The 12,755-nt window shown below is 42.0% G+C and overlaps 1 protein-coding gene across 1 annotated transcript in view; it reads left to right on the plus strand.

Moving 5' to 3' along the window:
• The first annotated feature begins 119 nt into the window (after nt 1–119).
• FMN1 (formin 1) overlaps nt 120–12,755 on the plus strand; it is a 240,870-nt gene continuing 228,234 nt past the window's right edge. The window contains exon 1 of the mRNA XM_020806176.3: nt 120–256. The gene's annotated coding sequence lies outside the window, so the exon portion shown is untranslated. The remainder of the gene's footprint in view (nt 257–12,755) is intronic.

Below are 12,755 nucleotides of genomic sequence, written 5' to 3' on the forward strand. Positions count from 1 at the left end.
GCACAGCCTTTTTTTTCTGCTGTGAATGAACCTTACAAGGCGAGAGAGAGAGTTTTTAAGGGGCTGGGGGGTTTGGACTGCGAGGCGGCAGCCGGTGCAGGGCTGGCTGCGAGGGGGGGGGGGGGGTCCGGAATGAGGATTAGCCGGAGGCGGCCGCGGTGGCAGCTCCGGACCCAGGACTGGGCATCCTCGCCCTCTCTGCGCACCTGCAGCCGCGGCAATAGCTGAGACCAGGGCGGGCTGTGCGGCTCACAAGGTAAATCCATAACCAGTCGCTGGTAACTTTGTCAAGTTCCCCGCAGCGTCGCGCGTTGCCAAAATAAGGGAAGCAAACTTCTCTATCACTCCCCCCCCCTCCCTTAGTTATCAATTTTTTCCTATCACCCACTTTAATTATAGCAGGAGATGGAAGGCATACTTGCCGGCTCCTTCTGCTTTTCACATCTGTGATCGCCTGTCTTTCTCGCTCTCTATCCTCCCCCCACCCCCGTTGCAGTTTTTATTAAGGGGCATTTGCTGGTGCATGATGCAGCTTTCTTGTTCGCTAAGTAAAATTATGCAGAGTCCCCTTCGTCATCATTGCAATCTCGGCTACTCTCTCTGTGTGTGAGTGCGAGAGAGTTACAAATGCTTAGGATAGCAGTAACTGCAGTTGGCCCTCCCAGGAGCTCTAAAGGGTTGCAGAACCCTTCCACGCTCTGCTCTTCTTGGTTGGTTGCAGAGCAGAAAGCACATGATGAATGTTTACAGTCTTCCAACCCTGGGCTGACACTCAAGAGTGCTAGGGTGGTCACCCTGGAAGGTAGACAGCTGCCCGGCCCTACTTTGAATGACAGCATTTGCATCTGTCTACTTTATAACACAGCAAAATAAATATGGTCCCATAACCAGCAAGAAACTGAAACCAACCTTTGAGGTGCAGATGAAACTGGGGTGGGGAGAAGGAGGGTATTTCTTTTTTCTTGTCCAACCTAGTTCACCTTAAAGCGCTTGCTAGAAGGCAAGCAACGTAAGAGGGGGAACTGTATAGATGGAAAAAGTCTAGAAAAAGCAACATTGTCACATTCAGGAACGCTTGCATCCTGATCCTTCTGTCTGCAATGAGGTATAAAAGTTACAATGTTGATGAAGGGCAGGATTTGCAACTTGTGGCCATCTAGATGGTGTTGAGCCACAGGCCCATCATCTTTCCCCCTCGGCTGCGCCCACTCATGAATGTTGCCGTTCACCATATATGGAGGACCAGGAGTTGCTCAGTCCTGGTTTAGAATGTACTGTATCTGCCTCATATTAAATGGTACATAAAAGATGAGGTTGGCATGCATACTTCTGTGGCCATAGTTAAGAGAGAAGCATCCACAGAGACAGTTATGTGATAAAGCACACAGGGCTTTTTTTGTTTGTTGTTTGAAAGCATTGGGGCAAGGAGGAGCAATCTCTGAGCCTTCAGATGTTGTTGGACTGCTGCTCCCAATGTGCCTTCCCATTTCCTGTGCTGGCTAGGGCTGATGGGAAGTAGAGTCCTACAATATCTAAAGGCACACCCATTCTTCATCCCTCATGGTTGGTGCTAACTAAATGCTGTGCACAAGATACCCATTATCTTTTTTTTTAAGGAATGAAACTTTGGGAGAACTGGTTTCAAATGGAAGAACAATGAATGAAGAGAGTTAATCATTTCTTTTTCACCAGAGAATCATATACACACACAGGGGATGGAAGAAGCAGTTTGGAAAAGAAGCATGATTTGTTTGGAGGATTTTCATCCTGGGAAAAAATATACATTGGATTGGACATGTTTTTGTCATTAGATATGTTGATTATTGTCATGTATCATATGTGGTTTGGAAACAGCTGTTGATCCAGAATAGTGCACAGTTAATAGATCCATTTTTGTTTTAAAAAAATCTCCACTTTATGAATGTGGGATGTTGTGCTTCTGTATCCATAATTCGAAATGCTGCACAATATCATGCTGACATTGCTAGCAGGATAAAGGATGCCAAACTTTACCTAGCAAAGAGCAGCCTCAATGTTGATGCCGCTCATGTCAGAAGTCAAGATGGTCTACAAGATACCTACATGGAATCCCTGTCATTTCTTTTAGGCATACTGTATTGATACCTAGATAACTTGTTGAAAAACAGCTGACAATTGCTTTGTTTGAGAAGTGGTTAAGTGATGAAAAAGGGAGTCAGCTGTTTTTGCCCTGCTTGGTGTTTCTTTGTGAATGATGGGGAGCATAAGAAGGTATCCTGCATACCAGTGGTTCTGAACCTTGGGTAACCTAGTTGTCTTTGGACTGCAGTTCTCAAAAACCTTCACCACCAGCTTTACTGACTGGGTTTTTTGGGAGTTGCAGTCGAAGAACACCTGGGTTACCCAAGGTTGGGAACCACTGCTGTATACTATTTTGATTGTTGACATGATTGTCATTAATATTCAGGCTGCCCTTTAGCATTCTTTTTCCTTCTAAAACTGCAGGCATGATATTATGCGGCAATATGGAGCCCTTTGCTGGCCTTTTGTATCACCATATCCCACATTCATAAACTGACTTTTTAAAATGGAGGTTTAAGTATACATGAACTCTGCAGAGATTCTAATATCAACGCCCCTCATGTAGAATTTCCTAACACTAGAGGATCCTAGGAGATGAGCACATGATTTATGCTATGGTTGCTGTGAGAGGACAGAAGCAAGAACAGCTAGGATGTGGCTGCACTCCCTCTGTGCCAAAATATTTTGAAGGGCTGTTTTTGTTCTCAAAAAAATAAAGCAAAGATGTGAGTACAACACATACAGTGTAGAAATATACACACCCCTTTAACCTGTCAGGTAAACTAATGTTGTCATTAGACTAGAAAGCTATGTTCCAATTTCCAAACTCTTTTCTTGGGATAGGCAGCCTGAAGAAAAAAAGCTATATTGGACTGAAAGTTCTTCAAACATGTGGTTTGAATGTTTTACAAAAGATATCACCTCATCTTTTAAAATAATGGAAAAAGAGAGAACTATGAGTTAGCAGAGATTGTCACTGGAAACCAAGATCAAAATCATCCATGTTATATGAAAGTCAGTGAAGAAAGACAGGGACAAAAATCTACTCATTTGAAATGTGGTGTGGGAGGAGAGCTATACAGATACCAAAGACAGCCAGGAAGGCAGAAAAATGGGTGCTCAATCCAGTCTAGAACTGGATTCCTGAACTGTCCCTAGAGAAAAAATGAGTCAACTCAGGTGTATTGTACCATGCATGTATAGTGAAAATACAGTACTATCCAGAAAAGACAATATTGGAAAAGTGGTGAGGGGGCAGTAGGAAGTAAGGAAGACTTAATATGAGACGGATCATCTCAGTGAAGGAAACTGCAATTGTTAGTGTATAAGATCTGAGCAGACCTTACTGGAAAAGACAATATTGTTAGGAAGGCGTGGATAGTGAAAATAAAGAACCTTACACGAGATGTTGTTGGTTTGCAAGATCTAAGCAGAACTGTTACTGATATGACATTCTGGTGGTCATTAATTGATAATAGTCATCAGAAGATGGCACATAACATCTTTGGAGCCCCCCCCTCCTTTAATTAAAAAACAAATGTATAGTGACAGGATGGGTGGAATAGTTGAACCTGACCAATTTCATAGGTTAAACAAGTGAGGTTCCAAAGATTTGTTCTCTATTCATTTTAGAATTTCTTTTAAAATATTTTTACAACTAGACATGGCATCCCTTTGTCAGCACAAATGCCTGTTTGCCCACAAAGGAGTTAAAAAGTTCTCCTTCTGAGAGTCAGCCAATTGGGTCTTGACTGATAGGGTCAAAAGTTCAGATTGCCCCAGATCTGGAGTTGATTTCCCTTTGAAGGCTTGTGTCTGGAACCTGGTCTCAAAAATCCCTAAGAGAACATGTACTGAAAGCAGTCAGGGCTGGAACAAACTCAACTGCTCTGTGCTTTGGTAATGCAGAAATACTTTGAATATGCCTTGCCTAACTGTATGCTGATATCTGGAAATATAGGGCTAAATGTCCCCTTCTGAAAGATTGTCACTATTACATTCTTTAAAGTCAGCCGGGGTTTTTTGAGTGTTCAAAGAAAACCTATCTTTTGGCTGTTTTTTGACCTTTTGTTGCTGTCCAAACATCTCCCCAGTCCATGAAGATGCAACAATGTATCTGCTTTGCAGTGCTCTTGCTGGTAAGCCTGTCCCATGCATGCTCAGTCTTATAACTATTTATTTATTTATTTATTTATTTATTTATTTATTTATTTATTTATTTATTTATTTATTTATTTATTTATTTATTTGATTTATACCCCACCCATCTGGCCTAAAAGACCACTCTAGGCGGCTGCTTTACAAGGCTTTTTTCAAGGATCAATATTTTAGCCCCTGCAACCTGGATCATTTCCAAATTTTATTTATTTATTTATTTATTTATTTAATTTATATGCCGCCCACACTACCCAAAGGTCTCTGGGCGGCTTACAGCATTTTAATAAAATAGGGTGTGACCAATCATTCTCTTTCAAGGTAAACGAGACTAGTCTTTTCATTGTATGTGGTCTGTTTTAAATCTGTGGATGTTTAGAGTTGCCTATTTCTGAATGGGGGGAGCAGTTTTACATTCTTTTAAAAAAACCCATAAAAACTGTTTACTTAAACTTCCCCAAATTTGGCACTGAGTAAAAGTAGAATGTCTGCTACAAATCTACCAAGTTTGGTGCTGATATGAATTCCAATTTCAAAGTTGTAAGTTTTGTTTGGGCTGTCTCATTTTTAGAACTGCCTTATAGAATGTTGATTGCTGTGCCAGCGCAAGATCATTGCTGCACTCATAGGGACCAGTAATTATTTTCCTATATTATATATGTGACTGCTTTTTAAAATGGTTTGAAAACTGTTGTTGGTCCAGAATACTACATAGTTAAATGATGGAATTCACAAGCAGAAGATGTAGTTATGACTAACAACTTGGACAGCTTTAAAAGAGGATTGGACAAATTCATGGATTATGGAGCTGTCTATGGCTGCTAGTCATGATGCTGAATTCTTCCTCCATTACCCGATACCAGATGCTTTTTTCTGTGCCAGCTCTTGGTGAATAAGAGTAGAGGGCTGCTGTAGCATTTATTCCCTCCTAGGAGGCTTCATGTTAGTACAGTGGGGTCTCGACTTACGAACTTAATCCGTATTGGAAGGTAGTTCTCAGGTCGAAAAGTTCTTAAGTCGAATCTGCATTTCCCATAGGAATGCATTGAAAACCATTTAATCCGTACCTGCTCTTTTCGTCCATAGAAACTAATGGGAAGCTGCTATTCCGCCTTCTGCCACTAGAGGGGGATATTTTTTCTTTTTTCCTTTTAACCTAAGATGACTTCGCTTTTAAAAAAGGGGAAAAAAAGAGTTCATAACTCGAATCTAAGTTCGTAAGTCGAGTCCATATACTCCTATGAGAGCGGTTCGTAAATTGAAACGTTCGTATGTCGAGCCGTTCGTAAGTCGAGACCCCACTGTAAGTCATTAGCTGCAATGTGAGCAGAATGTTGAACTTGATTGGCATTTGTTTCTATCTAGCAGGACACTTTGAATGTTCTTAATAGGACCATCGGTACTGGGGAGTTGTCATTCTTCTTTGTCAACTTCTTTCACTCCAAATCCATTGTCTGGTTCCAGTTTAAAGAGCTGTTTTGAACCTTGGCCATAAGTAGCTTCAAACCAATTTACATGAAAGACTGCCTTATGCTATATCTGTCTGTCCGTCCGTCCGTCCGTCCGTCCGTCCGTCTGTCCATCCGTCTACTTACCTACCAACCAACCAACCAGTAGAACCTTGGGATGTGAGCGTTACTTTGAGTACTCCTGACCAACGATGTTAGGCAAGTGGCCAGCCCAGAGAGTGAATTTTGGTAGTGGCACCTTGATTATAAAAGCTCACTTTGTATTTTCCTTGTAGTTTTATGCACATCAGATTAATATCTCTTGTCATCTGAGATAACTTGTATTTACTTTTGTCATCTGACAAAAGATATAAGAATACATATTTTAACTGAAAATCTAACATGGAAGCTCTGTCCTATTTTCCTTTATTTTATGTACCTACAGGCCCTTGGGTCCCCAAGATATTCTTAGACTAAAAATCCCAGAAGCCTTCACACTAGCACTGGCCAGGATTTCTGGGAGTTGTAGTCAAGAACGTCTGGAGACCCAAGGCTGGGAACCACTGCTATAGACATATTTATGACAGATGTTTGTCATGATGGTTACATGTGACTTTCACATAGGGAGACAGTATGCCACTGAATACCAGCTTCTCTGGAGATTAGTGAGTTGACACCCTTCCCCACATCGCAATATTATTTAACACTTAGGCTAGTGTTGTTTAGTTTAAATACAAAACTCCGGAATGGGATGAATTTGTGGACTGAGTTTATGAGTCACTAGTTTGGCAAATACTGCATATCTACCTATGCTGATATGCAGTGTCATCGAAGCAACCAACATGAATTTGACACAACTCCGGGAGGCGGTGGAAGATAGGAGGGCCTGGCGTGCTCTGGTCCATGGGGTCACGAAGAGTCGGACACGACTAAACGACTGAACACACACCTATGCTGAAATATGGTGGGTGATTAGAAATCATGTGCAGGGAGTAAGAAATTTCCAGCAATGGGCCCAGGTATGCAGATTATACAGTCTGTCAAGGTGCATATAGCCCTTTTCTAGCAAACTTTAGGAGGGTCTTCAAACATGCATGTTCTCATTATCTTCTAAAATGGCTTGCTTGGTCAGAACAATCTTTGTTGTAACTAAGTTGTTAAGCTATTTTAATATTTGCTTTTCAGTTTTTAGCCGCTTCTTCAGTATGGTCTTTTAATGATATAAACCACCTTGTGTCCTTTTAAAGAAGAAAGGTGAGGTAAAATATTGTAAATAAATAATAAATAAATTTCTGTCTGAGATTTTGGTTTGGAAATTTCAACTGGTGTCTTAGGGACTATTAAAAATGGATTTGGTCTGATTATACTCTTAAAGTAGGCTTGTAGTTTAAAATCAAGGGCAAAAAAGAGAAAGCATTTAGGATTCACTCCATGCTTTTATGGTATCTCCATATGCACCAGGTGATTGTTACAATATGCCACAAGCTGTCCTCTAATTGTTACACAGTATTCCTGGAGGCTGCAGGCATACACAGTTTTTGACTCTTGTGAGTAATCTTTGCCCAGTTTGTCATCCATATCTATGTTTCTCTGCTAGAGGTTGTCGTGTCTTTCCCATTTTTGCAATCGTAGGCAAAAAAATGGTTTGCTATTGTTTTGTTTTGCTTTGGTTTTTTTTTAAACTACTGGTGGTCTGTTTGAGAGTTTACAGGTTGACAAGCTCTCTTGAAATAATACTAGGCATGCACTAGTTTCTTATGTTTACTTAGGATCTCGGGAAATGTGTGTAGACATTACTACATTCAAATGCTTTTTTCAGTCCGCTAGGTCTTCGTTTTAAGGGAGCCCATTTGAACTTTACTTTCAGACTAGTTTACCACCTCCCCCACCACTGAAGGTGTTTCATCACAGTGTTAAGTTTTCTAATTATTAAATTCAGGATACTGCAGCACATAATCCCAGATGATGCAGAGCTATTGGCTTTAGGTTTCTTGCTAATTGTATTTGTGTGTCACAGCAATTTGGCTAGAGCCGTGTAATAATCAATTCTGAACGCTAATTTTCTCTTCAGCACGGTTAGTAACAAGCATGCCTTGCTTTAGCACATCTTCCACAGATGTGATAGCATTGTTATCGCATGTTAATGTGAATAAATCCTATTTCATCCTAGTGAATCAAGGATGCCAGCATTTTTTAATTGCAAACTTATTGTTGAGGGGTTTAGAATTCAGCTGTAATGCTTAGCGCTACAGGATGTGTGAAGAAATGTAGGATGCAAGCATTGTTACAGTAAGAAAAGAGTCAGTATCCATCATGGTGGAGAGTGAGCCCGTGTGATATAATGGTTCATGCAGAACTAAGACCTGGGTTTAAATCTCTGACTGTTAAGCTCATGGGGTGCAGTTGTCCTTGTGTCTTCATGGCAGGCTTCCCATTGAAAGCAGATTGGTCACAATGTGAAGGCAAGCCTTCCTTTCGATTCATCATGGATCTTCTTATACTCTGGGTGACTTTGAGCCAATCACTACTGTGTTTCCCCAAAAATAAGACAGGGTCTTTTGTTAATTTTTGCTCCAAAAAACACATTAGGGCTTATTTTCAGAGGATGTTTTATTTTTTTCATGTACAACAATGTACTGTACATTTATTCAAATACAGTCATGTCATGTTCTTCTGGTTGCTACACGATGGTGGAGGGTGGGGCTTATTTTTGGGGTAGGGCTTGTACTATGAGCATCCTGAAAGATCATACTAGGGCTTATTTTCAGATTAGGTCTTATTTTCAGGGAAACAGGGTATGTCTACATAGAATTCTCTGGACGGTTTTGAGGATAAAATATGGCATGGGACAAGAAGACATAATCCTGTGTTCTGAGATTCTTGGAGAAAGGAGAGGAGAAAACCCCCATCACTACCCATGAATAAATGGGTAAATGGGTAATGGAGCATAAAGAAGCAGCCAGCAGATTGCCTCTTGGCTATGCAAAGCCATGTATGGAGGTTAAACTAGCACTGTGTAATGATTGAAAGGCAGAATATAATCAATGCTTTCAGTGGCCCACTCTTGTGACCCAACCTGATACCATCTGTAGCTTCCTAAAGCTTTAAGGACTTTTTCATATGAGATAATAACAATTTCCTCCTTCTTTTCTTTATCGGCATTCTGGATATTTTTTTAATGTGGAAAATTCCCTTATGACAAAAGAGTAAAACCTAAATTTCCAAGATCATTTTGAAATGCAGGGAAGATATCAAATTATAGGGGATGAGTGAACTCTCCTCATATTCTAGTCATTTGGGTTGGGAAAGGCTTTGCTTGTACAGTATTTACCTTTGTTTACTAGCTTTTCTGAGTTTCAAAAGGTTTTATTTTGTATTTTCCCCCTGTGTGTGCAGGCTTTCCCTACTTATTAGATTTATTTAAATTGCCATTTGGTTCATTTACTGTATTTATTCTGTTAAAGGTATATATTTTTGTGTTTTTTGTGGGGCTGTTTTGTTTGTTGGGGTACTGATTGTACTGTTGTTTGCTTTTGGAGTAGACTGATTCTCTGTTGCCTTGTCTGTTCTTTTGGAGGTAGTTCTTACAGGTTCTTTAGAGCTTTTGGATGAATGACAGATAGGACATGAATTGGGGGGGGGGGGGAGGAACAAAGTAACCTGAGGTGGTCACTTTCATGTTAAACAAAAGGATAAAAGACATGAAAATGAAAGTGGCATCCTGCCCAAAAGAACCTTAAACAAAACAAACACCAACCTTGTCTCTGTGCACATTCCTATTTATATGTCTAAATAGCCTCTCCTGAAGCAGACTGGAGGCTAGCTATCCTCATGGCTCTTCTGCAAACTGCTGTAAAAGATGATATTGTACAGCACCCAAGTCAATCTCCAGGGTTCTTCAGCCAACAAGTTATTTTCCTCCTGTACATCTTTTTCTAGTTATTTTACCTGGAATGATGAGTTGTGACAATCTGTAGTTTTTGTTTTTCATTACTTGCCAAAGTTTGTTAGCTTTCTACATTTTATTTATTTTATGATTTCCTGTTTTTATCCATTTGATTTTTTTTTCCAAAAGATTGAACAGTAGTTTTGAAGGACTTTGGACTTTTTCTGAAAGCATAACCAGGCTTTCCTCAATGAGAAGGTTTAGTTGTAAGAGATATGCTTCCTTGAGAGGGAACTTGCTTGCTGCTGTTAATGTTATTCTGTAATACATCTTCAAAGAACCAAAGCAGTGTGTTTTAGAGAAGAAGTTACACAAGTGGTGAAGTTCAACAGTTTGGATGTTTGTCGTCCTTAAGTTGTGTCCGACTCTTCATGACCCCATGGACCAGAGCACACCAGGCCCTCATGTCTTCCACTGCCTCCCGGAGTTGGGTCAAATTCATGTCGGTCGCTTCGATGACCCTGTCCAACCATCTCATCCTCTGTCGTCCTCTTCTCCTCTTGCCTTCACACTTTCCCAACATCAAGGTCTTTTCCAGGGAGTCTTCTCTTCTCAAGAGATGGCCAAAGTATTGGAGCCTCAGCTTCAGGATCTGTCCTTCCAGTGAGCACTCAGGGTTGATTTCCTTCAAAATGGATAGGTTTTTTCTCTTTGCAGTCCAGGGGACTCTCAATAGTCTCCTCCAGCACCACAATTCAAAAGCACCAGTTCTTCGGCGGTCAGCCTTCTTTATAGTCCAGCTCTCACTTCCATACATCACTACAGTGGTGCCTTGCATAGCGATCGCTCCATTTAGCGATGAAATCGCTTTGCAATGAACTTTTTGCCATCGCAAAAACGATCGCTTTGCGATGTTCCTTATGGGGTATTTTCACTTTGCGATAGGTTCCCTGCAATCATCGCAAAGCGCCCATTTTCGCACAGCTGATCAGCGGTTTCAAAATGGCCACCTGGTAAACAAAATGGCCGCCGGCTGTTTTCTGGGACGGATTTCTCACTTAAGAGGCACCAGAAATGGCCGTGCTATGGAGGATCTTTGCTGAATTGGGAGTTTTAAGCCCATAGAAACGCATTAATCACATTTTAATGCATTTCAATGGCCTTTTTTATTTCGCATTGCGACATTTTCGTTTAGCAGCGATTTTTATGGAACGAATTAATGTCGCAATGCAAGGCACCACTGTACTGGAAAAACCATAGCTTTGATGATGCAGATCTTTGTCGGCAAGGTGATGTCTGCTTTTTAAGATGCTGTCTAGGTTTGTCATCACTTTTCTCCAAAGAAGCAGGGGTCTTTTAGTTTTGTGGCTGCTGTCCCCGTCTGCAGTAATCATGGAGCCCAAGAAGGTAAACTCTGTCACCCCCTGCATATCTTCCCCTTCTGTTTGCCAGGAGATGATGGGACCAGTGGCCATGATCTTAGGGTTTTTTTAATGTTGAGCTTCAGACCATTTTTTGCGCTCTCCTCTTTCACCCTCATTAAGAGGTTCTTTAATTCCTCCTCACTTTCTGCCATCAGAGTGGTATCATCTGCATATCTGAAGTTTGGATGTTACTATTCTTCAACTGTATTTTAACTCAGAACCTTCTGTAGTATAAACTGGCTTGTTAAAGGGGAATCACATGCTACCATATAAATTTCCACAGTGTCTCAAGTCAGATGATAAGCATGAAGACTAAATATGTAGTAGTGGCGTAGGGAAGCAAATAAACCCTGTTTCTCATCATGAAGCAGACATTTACTTGCTTACCACAAAGATCTGCTCAGGTGCATGTAAGTAAATTGAGCTGAATGTACTAATGACATTCCCATGATAGGGAGCTCTGATAAGGCATGGAATCACTGTAAGCTTGTTTAGCTGAATGTACTCCCCAACACTTTCTTGGGGAGCTAGTGAAGATTTGGGGTTGGGCAGAGGGTGCACAGCTTGTGTGTCTTTATTCCCTATCTTGCTTATAGCCCTTCACACTTTTAGGCTGAATGTCTGGGTGTAGTTTCATTTTTGATCCTCTCGTCATAGGGTTTTCAAGGTCCAAAATATTCAGAAGTGGCTTACCATTGCTTTCTTTGGTGCATTATGAAATAACAAAAGTTAGCTTGTTTGTCACTGTGTCTGTGAATGACACTCTGCCTGTGTCCCCTTCCACTATAGCTGCTGCCTGGGAGCTTCCCTCCAGAAATTTCTCTGCCCCCGTCACCACTTGAACTCTAGTGGTAATGGGGAACTCTGATGGAGCTATCAGGTCTCTTCTGCTTGATTTGACCATTAATCCTGAGACAGTGGGTTTATCTTAGTCTGGTGTTGTGAGGGTCCGCTATTCTTCACCTCCCCCGTCCCAAATAAAGCCGTAGACGCATTTGAACTGAACCATTTGTCTTCTTTATTTAACTGGGGTAAAGGGATGGAAATGTCTATCAACTTGGGAATGAACTTCTCCTGCTGAAGTAACGGTTCATACAGGGGTACCCAATCTTCGTCGAACGGGTTACTTGACTTCGACGCCCATGGACCGGCCTGAACCTGTGAGGGTTCTTCAGGATCGAAGTCTTCCCGCTCCGTTGTTAATAATGGGGTCGTCTCTTCGAACCCTGCATATCCCCAGGGTATGGAGGCCTCTGCCCCGGGTTGTTCCCAGGGTCCGGATAGTACCCCAGCCTCTTCAGCTCCTCCAGATGCCATCGGGTCTTCTCCTCTTTCTCTCTCTCCACCCTTCTCTTCTCCTCCACTAATTTCCTGCGCCACTCTCGGGTCTCTCTTTCTCCCCTATAAGAGGGCCGAACTCTAGCCTCATTCCTCCTCCTCTCCTCCGCCTCTTGTTTAGTCAGGCAGACCTGTTCCCATTTACCCAACCAGGGGTCTTGGATGGATACCCACTCCCATCCGCTCTCTTCCCCTGCCTGTCGGTAACTGACTTCCCCTGCCGCGCCCTCCTCAGGATCCTTCGCCCCCCTCCCTGCCCAGACCCGAGGAGTCTGGGTAGCTATATTTAACCCCTTCAACCCCTTCTCCAAGTCTACTGTATCTACAGATTGGTGTAACATCCGGGGTGGGAATGGCTTGGGGGCTGTCTGCGTGCCCACGGAGGCTTTGGGGCAAGACGGCACTCCCAGCATCACCTCGCGACCCGGCTCAAGGGTGTCACAC

Source organism: Pogona vitticeps, chromosome 1, assembly GCF_051106095.1.
Source record: "Pogona vitticeps strain Pit_001003342236 chromosome 1, PviZW2.1, whole genome shotgun sequence".
NCBI lineage: Eukaryota > Metazoa > Chordata > Lepidosauria > Squamata > Agamidae > Pogona > Pogona vitticeps.